This window comes from Arachis hypogaea, chromosome 16 (assembly GCF_003086295.3).
Source record: "Arachis hypogaea cultivar Tifrunner chromosome 16, arahy.Tifrunner.gnm2.J5K5, whole genome shotgun sequence".
NCBI classification, from domain to species: Eukaryota; Viridiplantae; Streptophyta; class Magnoliopsida; order Fabales; family Fabaceae; genus Arachis; species Arachis hypogaea.
The window spans coordinates 84,903,390-84,919,284 of NC_092051.1; the positions used below are offsets into that span (position 1 = coordinate 84,903,390).

At 39.7% G+C, this 15,895-nt stretch overlaps 2 non-coding genes across 2 annotated transcripts; both read left to right on the top strand.

Annotated features, from left to right (window-relative positions):
* Positions 1 to 5,042: 5,042 nt before the first annotated feature.
* Positions 5,043 to 5,150, top strand: LOC112760970 (small nucleolar RNA R71). The gene has a single exon (XR_003181382.1). It is a non-coding gene; the product is annotated as a small nucleolar RNA R71 (small nucleolar RNA).
* A 10,054-nt stretch (positions 5,151 to 15,204) lies between these two features.
* LOC112760465 (small nucleolar RNA R71) lies at positions 15,205 to 15,312 on the top strand. Its single transcript, XR_003180903.1, has one exon. It is a non-coding gene; the product is annotated as a small nucleolar RNA R71 (small nucleolar RNA).
* The last annotated feature ends 583 nt before the right edge of the window (positions 15,313 to 15,895 follow it).

Consider the following 15,895-nt stretch of genomic DNA (forward strand, 5'->3'; position numbering starts at 1 on the left):
CAGAAAAACACACAAACTCATAGTAAAGTCCAGAAATGTGAATTTAACATAAAAACTAATGAAAACATCCCTAAAAGTAACTAGATCCTACTAAAAACATACTAAAAACAATGCCAAAAAGCGTATAAATTATCCGCTCATCACAACACCAAACTTAAATTGTTGCTTGTCCTCAAGCAACTAAAAATCAAATAGGATAAAAAGAAGAGAATATACTATAAATTCCAAACTATCAATGAAATGTAGCTCCAATCAAAAGAGCGGGACTTATAGCTTTTTGCCTCTTGAATAGTTTTGGCATCTCACTTTATCCATTGAGGTTCAGAATGATTGGCATCTATAGGAACTTCAGATTTCGAATAGTGTTATTGACTCTCCTAGTTCAGTATGATGATTCTTGAACACAGCTTCTTTATGAGTCTTGGCCGTGGCCCTAAGCACTTTGTTTTCCAGTATTACCACCGGATACATAAATGCCACAGACACATAATTGGGTGAACCTTTTCAGATTGTGACTCAGCTTTGCTAAAGTCCCCAATTAGAGGTGTCCGGGGTTCTTAAGCACACTCTTTGTTTTTGCTTTGGACCTTGACTTTAACCGCTCAGTCTCAAGTTTTCACTTGACACTTACATGCCACAAGCACATGGTTAGGGACAGCTTGGTTTAGCCGCTTAGACCAGGATTTTATTCCTTTAGGCCCTCCTATCCACTGATGCTCAAAGCCTTGGGATCCCTTTTTTATTTGCCCTTGCCTTTTGGTTTTAAGGGTTATTGGCTTTTTCTGCTTTGTTTTTCTTTTTCTTTTTCTTTATTATTTTTTTTTCTATTTTTTTTTTTCGTCCCCCTTTTTTTTTTCTGCAAGCTTTGTTCTTTGCTGCTTTTTCTTGCTTCAAGAATCGTTTTTATGATTTTTTCAGATTATCAAATAACATGTCTCCTAGTCATCATTCTTTCAAGAGCCAACATATTTAACATTCTTAAACAGCAATTTCAAAAGACATATGCACTGTTCAAGCATACATTCAGAAAACAAGAAGCATTGTCACCACATCAATATAATTAAACTAAGTTCAAGGATGAATTCGAAACTCATGTACTTCTTGTTCTTTTGAATTAAAACATTTTTCATTTAAGAGAGGTGATGGATTCATAGGACATTCATATCTTTAAGACAAAGTTACTAACTACTAATGATCATGTAATGAAGACACAAACATAGATAAGCACATAACATAGAAAACGAAAAACAAAAGAAAGAAGAACAAGGAATGAATCCACCTTAGTGATGGTGGCGTTTCCTTCTTGAGGAACCAATGATGTCCTTGAGCTCTTCTATGTCTCTTCCTTGTCTTTGTTGCCCCTCCCTCATTGCTTTTTGATCTTCTCTTATTTCATGGAGCATGATGGAGTGCTCTTGATGTTCCACCCTTAGTTGTCCCATATTGGAACTTAATTCTCCCAGGGAGGTGTTGATTTGCTCCCAATAATTTTGTGGAGGAAAGTGCATTTGAGGCATCTCAGGGATCTCATGGAAATGAGCTTCTTGCGCCTCTTGAGCTCCATGACTGGGCTCTCTTGCTTGCTCCATCTTTTTCTTAGTGATGGGCTTGTCCTCTTTAATGAGGATATCTCCCTCTATGTCAATCCCAGCTGAATTGCATAGGTGGCAAATGAGGTGAGGAAAGGCTAACCTTGCCATGGTGGAGGACTTGTCAGCCACCTTGTAGAGTTCTTGAGGTATAATCTCATGAACTTCCACCTCTTCTCCAATCATGATGCTATGGATCATGATGGCCCGGTCTATAGTGACTTCAGACCGGTTGCTAGTGGGAATGATTGAGCATTGAATAAACTCCAACCATCCTCTAGCTATAGGCTTGAGGTCCAATCTTCTTAGTTGAACCGGCTTGCCTTTGGAGTCAATCTTCCATTGAGCTCCTTCTACACATATGTCCATAAGGACTTGGTCCAACCTTTGATCAAAGTTGACTCTCCTTGTGTAGGGGCGTGCGTTCTCTTCCATGTATGGCAAGTTGAACGCCAACCTCACATTCTCCGGACTAAAATCTAAGTATTTCCCCCGAACCATTGTAACATAGTTCTTTGGGTCCGGGTTCTTACTTTGATCATGGTTCTTGGTGATCCATGCATTAGCATAGAACTCTTGAACCATTAGGATGCCGACTTGTTGGATGGGATTTGTTAGAACTTCCCAACCTCTTCTTTGAATTTCATGTCGGATCTCCGGATACTCATTTCTTTTGAGTTTAAAAGGGACCTCAGGGATCACCTTCTTCTTGGCCACAACATCATAGAAGTGGTCTTGATGGGCTTTAGAGATGAATCTTTCCATCTCCCATGACTCGGATGTGGAAGCTTTTGTCTTCCTTTTCCCTCTTCTAGAGGATTCTCCGGTCTTAGATGCCATCAATGGTAATGGAAAAACAAAAAAGCTATGCTTTTACCACACCAAACTTAGAATATTGCTCGCCCTCGAGCAATAAACAAAAGAATAGAAGAAGAAGAAGAAGAAATGTGGAGAGGGAGAGGGAGATGTGGTTTTGGCCAAGAGGAGTGTAGAGGGGTGTGTTGTGTGAATTTGATGAAGAATGGAGGTCTTTATATAGGGAAGGGAGGGGGGTTAAGGTTCGGCCATATGGGTGGGTTTGGGTGGGAAATTGGTTTTGAATTTTGAAGGTAGGTGGAGTTTATGAGGTAGGTTTATGGGGAAGAGGAGATGGATGTGAGTGGTGAAGGTTTTAGTGGGGAAGAGAGATTGAGGTGATTGGTGAGGGGTTTTTAGGGAAGAGTGTTTGTGGGGTTGTGTGAAAGAGAGTGGTGAGAAGAAGTGAGTGGTGGTAGGTGGGGATCCTGTGGGGTCCACAGATCCTGAGTGGATCCTGTGGGGTCCACAGATCCTGAGTGGATCCTGTGGGGTCCACAGATCCTGAGGTGTTCAAGGATTTACATCCCTGCACCCATTAGGCATGTAAAAATGCCTTTGTATCCAACTCTGGGCGTTCAGCGCCAGGTTGGTGGCCATTTTGGGCATTCAACGCCCATCTGTGTGCCATTTCTGGCGTTGAACGCCAGAACCATGCCTGTTCTGGCGTTCAGCGCCCAGAAGATGCCCATTTTGGGCGTTCAACGCCAGAACCATGCTCTGTTCTGGCGCTGAACGCCAGACAGATGCTCCTCCAGGGTGTGATTTTTCTTCTGCTGTTTTTGATTCCGTTTTCAATTTTTATATTTATTTTGTGACTCCACATGATCATGAACCTAAGAAAACATGAAAAACAATAAAAATAAGAATTAGATAAACATTGGGTTGCCTCCCAACAAGCGCTTCTTTAATGTCAATAGCTTGACAGTGGGCTCTCATGGAGCCTCACAGATGTGCAGAGCTTTGTTGAGACTCTCCAACACCAAACTTAGAGTTTGGATATGGGAGTTCAACACCAAACTTAGAGTTTGACTGTGGGGGCTCTGGTTGACTCTGCTTTGAGAGAAGCTTTTCAAGCTTCCTCTCCATGGTTGCAGAGGGAGATCCTTGAGTTTTGAATACAAGGGAGTTCTCATTCCATTGAAGGACTATTTCACCTCTGTCAACATCAATCACAGCTCTTGCTGTGGCCAGGAAAGGTCTTCCTAGGATGATGGATTCATCCTCTTCCTGTCCAGTATCCAGGACTATGAAATCAGCAGGGATGTAAAGGCCTTCAACCTTTACTAATACATCTTCTACTTGTCCATAAGCCTGTTTTCTTGAGCTGTCTGCCATCTCTAATGAGATTTTAGCAGCTTGCACCCCATAGATTCCCAGTTTCTCTATTACAGAGAGGGGCATGAGGTTTATTCCTGAACCAAGGTCACATAGAGCCTTAAAGATCATGGTGCCTATGGTATAGGGTATTATGAACTTTCCAGGATCCTGTCTCTTCTGAGGCAATGTCAGTTGATCCAGATCACTTAGTTCATTGATGAACAAGGGAGGTTAAACTTCCCATGTATCAATGCCAAATAATTTGGCATTCAGCTTCATGATTGCACCAAGAAACTTGGCAGTTTGCTCTTCAGTAACATCCTCATTATCTTCAGAAGAGGAATACTCATCAGAGCTCAAGAAAGGTATAAGGAGGTTCAATGGAATCTCTATGGTCTCTAGATGAGCCTCAGAGTCCTTTGGTTCCTCAGAGGGAAGCTCCTTATTGATCACTGGACGTCCCAGGAGGTCTTCCTCCTTGGGATTCACGTCCTCTCCTCTCCTCAGAGGTTCGGCCATGGCGCTTATGTCAATGGCCTTGCACTCTCCTTTTGGGTTCTCTTCTGTATTGCTTGGGAGAGTACTAGGAGGGATTTCAGTGATCCTTTTACTCAGCTGGCCCACTTGTGCTTCCAGATTTCTAATGGAAGACCTTGTTTCATTCATGAAACTTACAGTGGCCTTAGATAGATCAGAGACTAGATTTGCTAAATTAGAAGCCTTTTGTTCAGAGTTCTCTGTCTGTTGCTGAGTTGATGATGGAAAAGGCTTGCTATTGCTAAACCTGTTTCTTCCACCATTATTAAAACCTTGTTGAGGCTTTTGATCCTTCCATGAGAAATTTGGATGATTTCTCCATGTTGAGTTATAGGTGTTTCCATAAGGTTCACCTAAGTAATTTACCTCTGCTATTGCAGGGTTCTCAGGATCATAAGCTTCTTCTTCAGAAGAAGCCTCTTGAGTACTGTTGGATGCAGCTTGCATTCCATGCAGACTCTGAGAGATCATATTGACTTGCTGAGTCAATATTTTATTCTGAGCCAATATGGCATTCAGAGTATCAACCTCAAGAACTCCCTTCTTCATAGGCGTCCCATTATTCACAGGATTCCTTTCAGAAGTGTACATGAACTGGTTATTAGCAACCATGTCAATGAGTTCTTGAGCTTCTGCAAGCGTTTTCTTTAGGTGAATGGATCCACCTGCAGAAGTGTCCAGTGACATCTTTGATAGCTCAGATTAACCATCATAGAATATATCCAGGATGGTCCATTCTGAAAGCATGTCAGAAGGACACTTTTTGGTCAACTGTTTGTATCTTTCCCAAGCTTCATAGAGGGATTCACCTTCTTTCTGTCTGAAGGTTTGAACATCAGCTCTAAGCTTGCTCAGCTTTTGAGGAGGAAAGTACTTGGCTAAGAAAGCCGTGACCAGCTTATCCCAAGAGTTCAGGCTGTCTTTAGGTTGAGAATCCAACCATAATCTAGCTCTGTCTCTTACAGCAAAAGGGAAAAGCATGAGCCTGTAGACTTCAGGATCTACTCCATTAGTCTTAACAGTATCACATATCTGCAAGAATTCAGTTAAGAACTGAAAAGGATCTTCAGATGGAAGTCCATAAAACTTGCAATTATGCTGCATCAAAGAAACTAATTGAGGTTTCAGCTCAAAGTTGTTTGCTCCAATGGCAGGAATGGAGATGCTTCTTCCATGTAAATTGGAATTAGGTGCAGTAAAGTCACCAAGCATTCTCCTTGCATTATTATTATTTTCGGCTGCCATCTCCTTCTCCTGTTCGAAAATTTCTGAAAGGTTATCTCTGGATTGTTGTATTTTAGCTTCTCTTAATTTTCTCTTCAGAGTCCTTTCAGGTTCTGGATCTGCTTCCACAAGAATGTTCTTGTCCTTGCTCCTGCTCATATGACAAAGAAGAAGGCACAGAAAAATAATAATAATAATAGAGATCCTTTATACCACAGTATAGGGATCCCTTTGTGAGTGGAAGAAAAGAGGGGGAGACAAAGAATGTGATATAAAGGAAGAAACGCAACTGTACGGATGGAAGAGATGTGAGATGAGATGTTAGGATATGAATGAATAAATAGAATGAGATGGGGAGGGATAATTTTCGAAAATTATTTTTTGAAAAGGAGTTAGTGATTTTCGAAAATGGTTTTTGAAAATTGTTAGTATTTTTTTTCGAAATTTTTTTTTTAAAATTAAAAATAAAAATAATTAGTTAATTAAAAAGAAATTTTTGAAAAAGAGGGAAGATATTTTCGAAAATTAGAGAGAGAGAGTTAGTTAGGTAGTTTTGAAAAAGTTAAGAAACAAACGAAAAGTTAGTTAGTTAGTTGAAACAAATTTTGAAAAGATAAGAAGTTAGGAAGTTAGAAAAGATATTTTGAAAAGATATTTTTGAAAAAGATAAGATAAGAAGATATTTTTGAAAAGATATGATTAAAATTAGTTTTTGAAAAAGATTTGATTTTTAAAATCTCAATTAATGGCTTGATTCATAAGAAATCACAAGATATGATTCTAGAACTTAAAGTTTGAATCTTTCTTAACAAGCAAGTAACAAACTTCAAATTTTTGAATCAACACATTAATTGATTATGTTATTTTCGAAAATTTGATACAAAAATAAGAAAAAGATTTTTGAAAAATATTTTTGGAATTTTCGAAAATAACTAAGAATTTTGAAAAAGATTTGATTTTTGAAAAAGATAAGATTTTCAAATTGAAAATTTGATTTGACTCATAAGAAACAATTTGATTTTAAAAATTTTTGAAAAAGTCAATCCAAATTTCGAATTTGATGAGAGAAAAAGGGAAAGATAATTTTTTTGATTTTTGAATTTTTATGAAAAACATGAAAATTATGCAATGCATGAAATTTTTGGATCAAAACAATGAATGCATGCAAGAATGCTATGAATGTCAAGATGAACACCAAGAACACTATGAATGTCAAGATGAACATCAAGAACATAATTTTGAAAAATTTTTAATGCAAAGAAAACATGCAAGACACCAAACTTAGAATTCTTTAATGCTTAGGCACCAAGAATTCAAGAATGCATATGATAAACATGAAAAGACACAAAACAAAAAATCATCAAGATCATACAAGAAGACTTACCAAGAACAACTTGAAGATCATGAAGAACACTATGAATGCATGAATTTTCGAAAAATGCAAGATGCATATGCAAGTGACACCAAACTTATGATATGACTCAAGACTCAAACAAGAAACAAAAATATTTTTTATTTTTATGATTTTCTAATTTTTTTGGATTTTTTTTCGAAAATTATATGAAAAAGAAAAATAAGGATTCCAAAATTTTTAACATGAATTCCAGGAATCTTGCCATGTTAGTCTAAAGCTTCAGTCCAGGAATTAGACATGGCTCACTAGCCAGCCAAGCTTTCAAAGAAAGCTCCAGTCCAAAACACTAGACATGGCCAATGGCCAGCCAAGCTTCAGCAGGTGATCATGGATCAGCAGCAGGTGGATGAGAAACAACTAATTTGCTCTTGATAACAAATTGCAAGCCTCAGTCCAAATGAATTTAGACATGGCTTTACAGCCAGCCAGGCTTCACATGCTTCATGAAACACTAGAATTCATTCTTAAAAATTTTGAATAAATTTTTGAAAACATTTTTATTTTTTTCGAAAACAAAAGAGAAAATTTTTTTTGAAAATATTTTTGGAAGATTTTTGAAAAGAAAACGAAAAGAAAGTTACCCAATCTGAGCAACAAGATGAACCGTCAGTTGTCCAAACTCAAACAATCCCCGGCAACGGCGCCAAAAACTTGGTGCACGAAATTGTGATGTCCAGGCTCGAACAATCCCTGGTAATGGCTCCAAAGCTTTGTGCTTTGATCTTAATTCATAATTGTCACAACTTCGATACAACTAACCAGCAAGTGCACTGGGTCGTCCAAGTAATACCTTACGTGAGTAAGGGTCGAATCCCACGGAGATTGTTGGTATGAAGCAAGCTATGGTCACCTTGTAAATCTCAGTCAGGCAGATATAAAGTGATAATGGTGTTTTCGAATATTATATAAGGAAATAGGGATAGAGATACTTATGTAAATCATTGGTAGGAATTTCAGATAAGCGAATGGAGATGCGTTTCGTTCCTCTGAACCTCTGCTTTCCTGCTATCTTCATCCAATCAGTCTTACTCCTTTCCATGGCTGGCTTTATGCAAGGGCATCACCGTTGTCAGTGGCTACATCCCCTCCTCTCAGTGAATAATATGCTCACGCACCCTGTCACGGCACGGCTATTCATCTGTCGGTTCCCGATCATGCTGGAATAGGATTCACCCTCCTTTTGCGTCTGTCACTAACGCCCAGCACTCGCGAGTTTGAAGCTCGTCACAGTCATTCAATCATTGAATCATACTCGAAATACCACAGACAAGGTTTAGACTTTCCGGATTCTCTTGAATGCCGCCATCATTCTAGCTTACGCCACGAAGATTCCGGTTAAGAGATCTAAGAGATATTCATTCTAGCTTATTTCATGTAGAACAGAAGTGTTTGTCAGGCACGCGTTCATAAGGGAGATGGTGATGAGCGTCACACATAATCATCACCTTCATCACGTTCTTGGGTGCGAATGGATATCTTAGAAGAGAAATAAGAAGAATTGAATAGAAAACAGTAGTACTTTGCATTAATCTTTGAGGAACAGCAGAGCTCCACACCTTAATCTATGGAGTGTAGAAACTCTACCGTATGAAAATACATAAGTGAAGATCCAGGCATGGCCGAGATGGCCAGCCCCCTTAAAACGTGATCAAAGGATCATAAGGTAATCCAAAGATGGTCTAAAAGACTAGTAAAAGGTCCTATTTATAATAAACTAGCTACTAGGGTTTACATGAGTAAGTAATTGATGCATAAATCCACTTCCTGGGCCCACTTGGTGTGTGTTTGGGCTGAGCCTGAGTGTTGCACGTGTAGAGGCCATTTGTGGAGTTGAACGCCAGTTTCTGTGCCAGTTTGGGCGTTCAACTCTGGTTTTGGATCCTTTTCTGGCGCTGGACGCCAGATTTGGGCAGAAGGCTGGCGTTGAACGCCAGTTTACATCGTCAATTCTTGGCCAAAGTATGGACTATTATATATTGCTGGAAAGCCCTGGATGTCTACTTTCCAACGCAATTGGAAGCGCGCCATGTCGAGTTCTGTAGCTCCAGAAAATCCACTTTGAGTGCAGGGAGGTCAGAATCCAACAGCATCAGCAGTCCTTTTTCAACCTCTGAATCTGATTTTTGCTCAAGTCCCTCAATTTCAGCCAGAAAATACCTGAAATCACAGAAAAACACACAAACTCATAGTAAATTCCAGAAATGTGAATTTAACATAAAAACTAATGAAAACATCCCTAAAAGTAACTAGATCCTACTAAAAACATACTAAAAACAATGCCAAAAAGCGTATAAATTATCCGCTCATCAGCTAGATTCCCAACCAAAGGAGAGTTTGGATACTTGGGACAAGGTTGTTACTGAGTTTCTTACTAAATTTTTCCCACCAAAGAAGCTGACTAAGCTTAGGTTGGAGGTTCAGACTTTTAGGAAGAAGGAGGGTGAAACTCTTTATGAAGCTTGGGAAAGATACAAGCTACTGACTAGGCAATGCCCTCCGGACATGTTCTCCAAATGGACCCAACTAGATATCTTTTATGAAGGTTTGAGTGAGATATTGGTGCGAAAAAATCGTGACGGTTCCATTCCTTGGTAACGGCGCTAAAAACTCAATACGCACGTTCATGATCTTAGTTCTTTGTCACAACTTCGCACAACTAACCAGCAAGTGCACTAGGTCGTCCAAGTAATAAACCTTACGTGAGTAAGGGTCGATCCCACGGAGATTGTCGGCTTGAAGCAAGCTATGGTCACCTTGTAAATCTCAATCAGGCAGATTCAATTGATTATGGAGATTTAGTAATTAAAAGATAAATAAAATATAAAATAAAGATAATGATACTTATGTAATTCATTGGTGAGAACTTCAGATAAGCGTATAGAGGTACGTTCGTTCCTCCTGAACCTCTGCTTTCCAATTGTCTTCATCCAATCATTCATACTTCTTTCTATGGCAAGCTGTATGTTAGGCAACACCGTTGTCAATGGCTACATCCTGTCCTCTCAGTGAAAATGGTCCAATGCACTGTCACTGCATGGCTAATCATCTGTCGGTTCTTGATCATACTGGAATAGGATCTATTGATCCCTTTGCATCTGTCACTACGCCCAGTACTCACGAGTTTGAAGCTCGTCGCAGCCATCCCTTCCCAGATCCTACTCGGAATACCACAGACAAGGTTTAGACTTTTCGGATCTCAAGAATGTCCGTCCATGGATTCTAACTTATACCACGAAGATTCTGATTAAGGAATCCCAGAGATACTCATTCAATCTAAGGTAGAAGGGAAGTGGTTGTCAGGCATGCATTCATAGGTTGGGAATGATGATGACTGTCACGATCATCACATTCATATTGAAGTGCAAATGAATATCTTAGAATCAGAATAAGCTTAAATTGAATAGAAAAACGATAGTACTTTGTCTTAATTCATGAGGAACAGCAGAGCTCCACACCTTAATCTATGGTGTGTAAAAACTCTACCGTTGAAAATACATAAGTGATAATGGAGTTCATTGGTCTCGGCCCCAGAGGGGAACGGGAGTCACCAAGACTAAAATGATCCGAAGATGTAAATACAATAGTAAAAAGTCCTATTTATGCTAAACTAGTTACTAGGGTTTACAGAAATGAGTAAATGATGCAGAAATCAACTTCCGGGGCCCACTTGGTGTGTGCTTGGGCTGAGCATTGAGCTTTACACGTGTAGAGGCTTCTCTTGGAGTTGAACGCCAGTTTATAACCTGTTTCTGGCGTTTAACTCCACTTTGCAACCTATTTCTGGCGTTTAACTCCAGAATGCAGCATGGAACTGGCGTTGAACGCCAGTTTGCGTCGTCTAAACTTGGGCAAAGTATAGACTATTATATATTTCTGGAAAGCCCTGGATGTCTACTTTCCAACGCAATTGAGAGCGTGCCATTTGAATTTCTGTAGCTCCAGAAAATCCACTTTGAGTGCAGGGAGGTCAGAATCCAACAGCATCTGCAGTCCTTCTTCAACCTCTGAATCTGATTTTTGCTCAAGTCCCTCAATTTCAGCCAAAAAATACCTGAAATTACAGAAAAACACACAAACTCATAGTAAAGTCCAGAAATGTGATTTTTTATTTAAAACTAATAAAAATATACTCAAAACTAATTAAATCATACTAAAAACTATGTAAAAACAATGCCAAAAAGCGTATAAATTATCAGCTCATCACAATACCAAACTTAAATTGTTGCTTGTCCCCAAGCAACTGAAAATCAAATAGGATAAAAAGAAGAGAATATACTATAAATTCCAAAATATCAATGAAACTTAGTTCCAATCAGATGAGCGGGACTTGTAGCTTTTTGCCTCTTGAATAGTTTTGGCATCTCACTTTATCCATTGAAGTTCAGAATGATTGGCATCTATAGGAACTCAGAGTTCAGAAAGTGTTATTGATTCTCCTAGTTCAGTATGTTGATTCTTGAACACAACTACTTTATGAGTCTTGGCCATGGCCCTAAGCACTTTGTTTTCCAGTATTACCACCAGATACATAAATGCCACAGACACATAACTGGGTGAACCCTTTCAGATTGTGACTCAGCTTTGCTAAAGTCCCCAATTAGAGGTGTCCAGGGTTCTTGAGCACACTCTTTTTTTGCTTTGGACCTCGACTTTAACCGCTCAGTCTCAAGTTTTCACTTGACACCTTCACGCCACAAGCACATGGTTAGGGACAGCTTGGTTTAGCCGCTTAGGCCAGGATTTTATTCCTTTAGGCCCTCCTATCCACTGATGCTCAAAGCCTTGGATCTTTTTTATTACCCTTGCCTTTTGGTTTTAAGGGCTATTGGCTTTTTCTGCTTGCTTTTTCTTTTCCCCTTTTTTTTTGCATTTTTCTCCCTTTTTTTTTTGCAAGCTTTTATATTCACTACTTTTTCTTGGTTCAAGAATTATTTTTATGATTTTTCAGATTATCAGATAACATGTCTCCTTTTTCATCATTCTTTCAAAAGCCAACATATTTAACATTCATAAACAATAAATTCAAAAGACATATGAACTGTTCAAGCATTCATTTAGAAAACAAAAAGTATTGTCACCACATCAAAATAATTAAACTAGTTTCAAGGATGAATTCGAAACCATGTACTTCTTGTTCTTTTGTAATTAAAACATTTTTCATTTTAAGAGATGTGATGGATTCATAGGACATTCATAACTTTAAGGCATAGAAACTTAATACTAATGATCATGTAATAAGACACAAACATAAACATAAAGCATGGTAAACGAAAAACAGGAAAATAAGAACAAGGAGATTAAAGAACGGGTCCACCTTAGTGAGGGTGGCGTCTTCCTCTTCTTAAAGAACCAATGGTGCTCTTGATCTCCTCTATGTCTCTTCCTTACCTTTGTTGCTCCTCCCTCATAGCTCTTTGATCTTCTCTAATCTCATGGAGGATGATGGAGTGCTCTTGGTGCTCCATCCTTAGTTGTCCCATGTTGGAGCTTAATTCTCCTAGGGAAGTGTTGGTTTGCTCCCAAAAGTTTTATGGAGGGAAGTGCATCCCTTGAGGTATCTCAGGGATTTCATGGTGAGGAATTTCCTCATGCTCTTGTTGAGGTCCATAAGTAGGCTCTCTTGTTTGCTCCATCCTTTTCTTAGTGATGAGCTTTTGAGATGAATCTCTCCATCTCCCATGACTCAGAGGTGGAAGCTTTTGTCTTCCCTTTCCTCTTTCTAGAGGTTTCTCTGGCCTTAGGTGTCATAAATGGTTATAAAAAAACAAAATGCAATGCTTTTACCACACCAAACTTAGAAGGTTTGCTCGTCCCCGAGCAAAAGAAGAAAGAAAGTAGTAGAAGAAGAAGAAAATGGAGGAGATGGAGGGAGAAGGTGTATTCGGCCAAGGAGGGTTTTAGGTGGTTATGATGTGTGAAAAAGAAGGAGTGATGGTTTGAATTTGAGTGGGTGGGTGTAGGTGGGTTGTATGATGGTTTTGGAGGAGTAATGGAGGTGATTGGTGGAAGTTATTTGGGGAAGAGAGTTATGAAAAGGTGTGAAGAGGATAGAAGAAGATGTGGGGTAGATGGGGATCCTGTGGGGTCTACAGATCCTGAGAGGATCCTGTGGGGTCCACAGATCCAGTAGGGCCAAGGACTTAATATCCCTGCTCCAATTAGGCGTGTAAAATGCCCTTGCTGTGCAATCCTTGCGTTTAACGCCAGACTGCTGCTTGTTTCTGGCGTTAAACGCCCAAATGTAGCCTGTTTATGGCATTTAACGCCAGGTAGATGCTTGCTTCTGGCGTTAAACGCCAGCTTGGTGCTTGTTTCTGGCGTTAAACGCCAGACAGATACTTGTTTCTGGTGTTTAAATGCCAGAATGATCCTCCTCCAGGGTGTGCTATTTTTAATGTTGTTTTTCATTCTGTTTTTGATTTTTCAGTAGTTTTTGTGACTCCACATGATCATCAACCTAATAAAACACGAAATAAAAATAAAAATAAAATAGATATAATTAAATAACATTGGGTTGCCTCCCAATAAGCGCTTCGTTAATGTCAATAGCTTGACAGTGAGCTCTCATGGAGCCTCACAGATAATCAGAGCAAGGTTAGAACCTCCCAACACCAAACTTAGAATTTGAATGTGGGGGTTCAACACCAAACTTAGAGTTTAGTTGTGGCCTCCCAACACCAAACTTAGAGTTTGACTATGGGGCTTTGGTTGACTCTGCAGTGAGAGAAGCTTTTCATGCTTCCTCGCCATGGTTACAGAAGGAGATCCTTGAGTCTTAAACACAAGGTTGTCCTCATTCAGTTGAAGGACCAACTCTCCTTTGTCTACATCAATCACAACTCTTGCTGTGGCTAGGAAGGGTCTTCCAAGGATGATGGATTCATCCTCTTCCTTCCCAGTGTCTAGGATTATGAAATCAGCAGGGATGTAAAGGCATTCAACCTTTACTAACACGTCCTCTACTTGTTCATAAGCCTGTTTTCTTGAGTTGTCTGCCATCTCTAATGAGATTCTGGCAGCTTGCACCTCAAAGATCCCAAGTTTCTCCATTGCAGAGAGTGGCATTAAGTTTATTCCTGACTCCAGGTCACACAGAGCCTTCTCAAGGGTCATGGTGCCTATGGTACAGGGTATTAAGAATTTGCCTGGATCCTGTTTCTTTTGAGGTAATTTTTGCCTATCCAATGCATTTAGTTCATTGGTGAGCAAAGGAGGTTCATCTTCCCAAGTCTCATTACCAAATAGTTTGGCATTCAGCTTCATGATTGCACCAAGGTATTTAGCAACTTGCTCTTCAGTAATGTCTTCATCCTCTTCAGAGGAAGAATACTCATCAGAGCTCATGAAGGGCAGAAGGAGGTTCAATGGAATCTCTATGGTCTCTAGATGAGCCGCAGATTCCTTTGGTTCCTCAAAGGGATACTCCTTATTGGTCACTGGACGTCCCAGGAGGTCTTCCTCACTAGGATTCATGTCCTCCTCTTCCCTTGTAGGTTCGGCCATGATGGTCAAATCAATGGCCTTGCACTCTCTCTTTGGATTCTCTTCTGTATTGCTTGGGAGAGTACTAGGAGGAGTTTCAGTGGCTCTTTTACTCAGCTAGCCCACTTGTGCCTCCAAATTTCTAATGGAGGACCTTGTTTCATTCATGAAACTCACAGTGGCCTTAGATAGATCAGAGACTATATTTGCTAAGCTAGATAGATTCTGCTCAGAATTCTCTGTCTGTTGCTGAGTGGATGATGGAAAAGGCTTGCTATTGCTAAACCTGTTTCTTCCACCATTATTAAAGCCTTGTTGAGGCTTTTGTTGATCCTTCCATGAGAAATTTGGATGATTTCTCCATGAGGGATTATAGGTGTTTCCATAGGGTTCACCCATGTAATTCACCTCTGCTATTGCAGGGCTTTCAGGATCATAAGCTTCTTCTTCAGAAGATGCCTCTTTAGTACTGTTGGATGATTCCTTCAATCCATTCAGACTCTGAGAGATCATATTGACTTGCTGAGTCAATATTTTATTATGAGCCAATATGGCATTCAGAGTATCAATTTCAAGAACTCCCTTCCTCTGAGGCGTCCCATTACTCACAGGATTCCTTTCAGAAGTGTACATGAACTAGTTATTTGCAACCATGTCAATGAGTTCTTGAGCTTCTGCAGGCGTTTTCTTTAGGTAAATGGATCCACCTGCAGAATGGTCCAATGACATCTTTGATAATTCAAACAGACCATCATAGAATATATCCAGGATGGTCCATTCTGAAAGCATGTCAGAAGGACACTTTTGGGTCAGTTCCTTGTATCTCTCCCAAGCTTCATAGAGGGATTCACCTTCCTTTTGTCTGAAGGTTTGAACATCCACTCTAAGCTTGCTAAGCTTTTGAGGAGGAAAGAACTTGGCTAAGAAAGCCGTGACCAGCTTATCCCAAGAGTTCAGGCTGTCTTTAGGTTGAGAGTCCAACCATATTCTAGCTCTGTCTCTTACAGCAAATGGGAAAAGCATAAGCCTGTAGACCTCGGGATCAACCCCATTGGTCTTAACAGTATCACAGATCTGCAAGAATTCCGTTAAGAACTGAAAGGGATCTTCGGATGGAAGTCCATAAAACTTGCAATTCTGTTGCATCAGAGAAACTAGTTGAGGTTTCAACTCAAAATTGTTTGCTCCAATGGCAGGGATTGAGATGCTTCTTCCATGTAAATTGGAATTAGGTGCAGTAAAGCCACCAAGCATCTTCCTTGCATTGTTATTATTTTCGGCCATGCCTCCTTCTTTTTCAAAAATTTCTGTCAGATTTTCTCCAGAGAGTTATGCTTTAGCTTCCCTTAGCTTCCTCTTCAGAGTCCTTTCAGGTTCAGGATCAGCCTCAACAAGAATATTCTTATCCTTGTTCCTGCTCATATGAAAAAGAAGAAAACAGAAAAGAAAATATGGAATCCTCTATGTCACAATA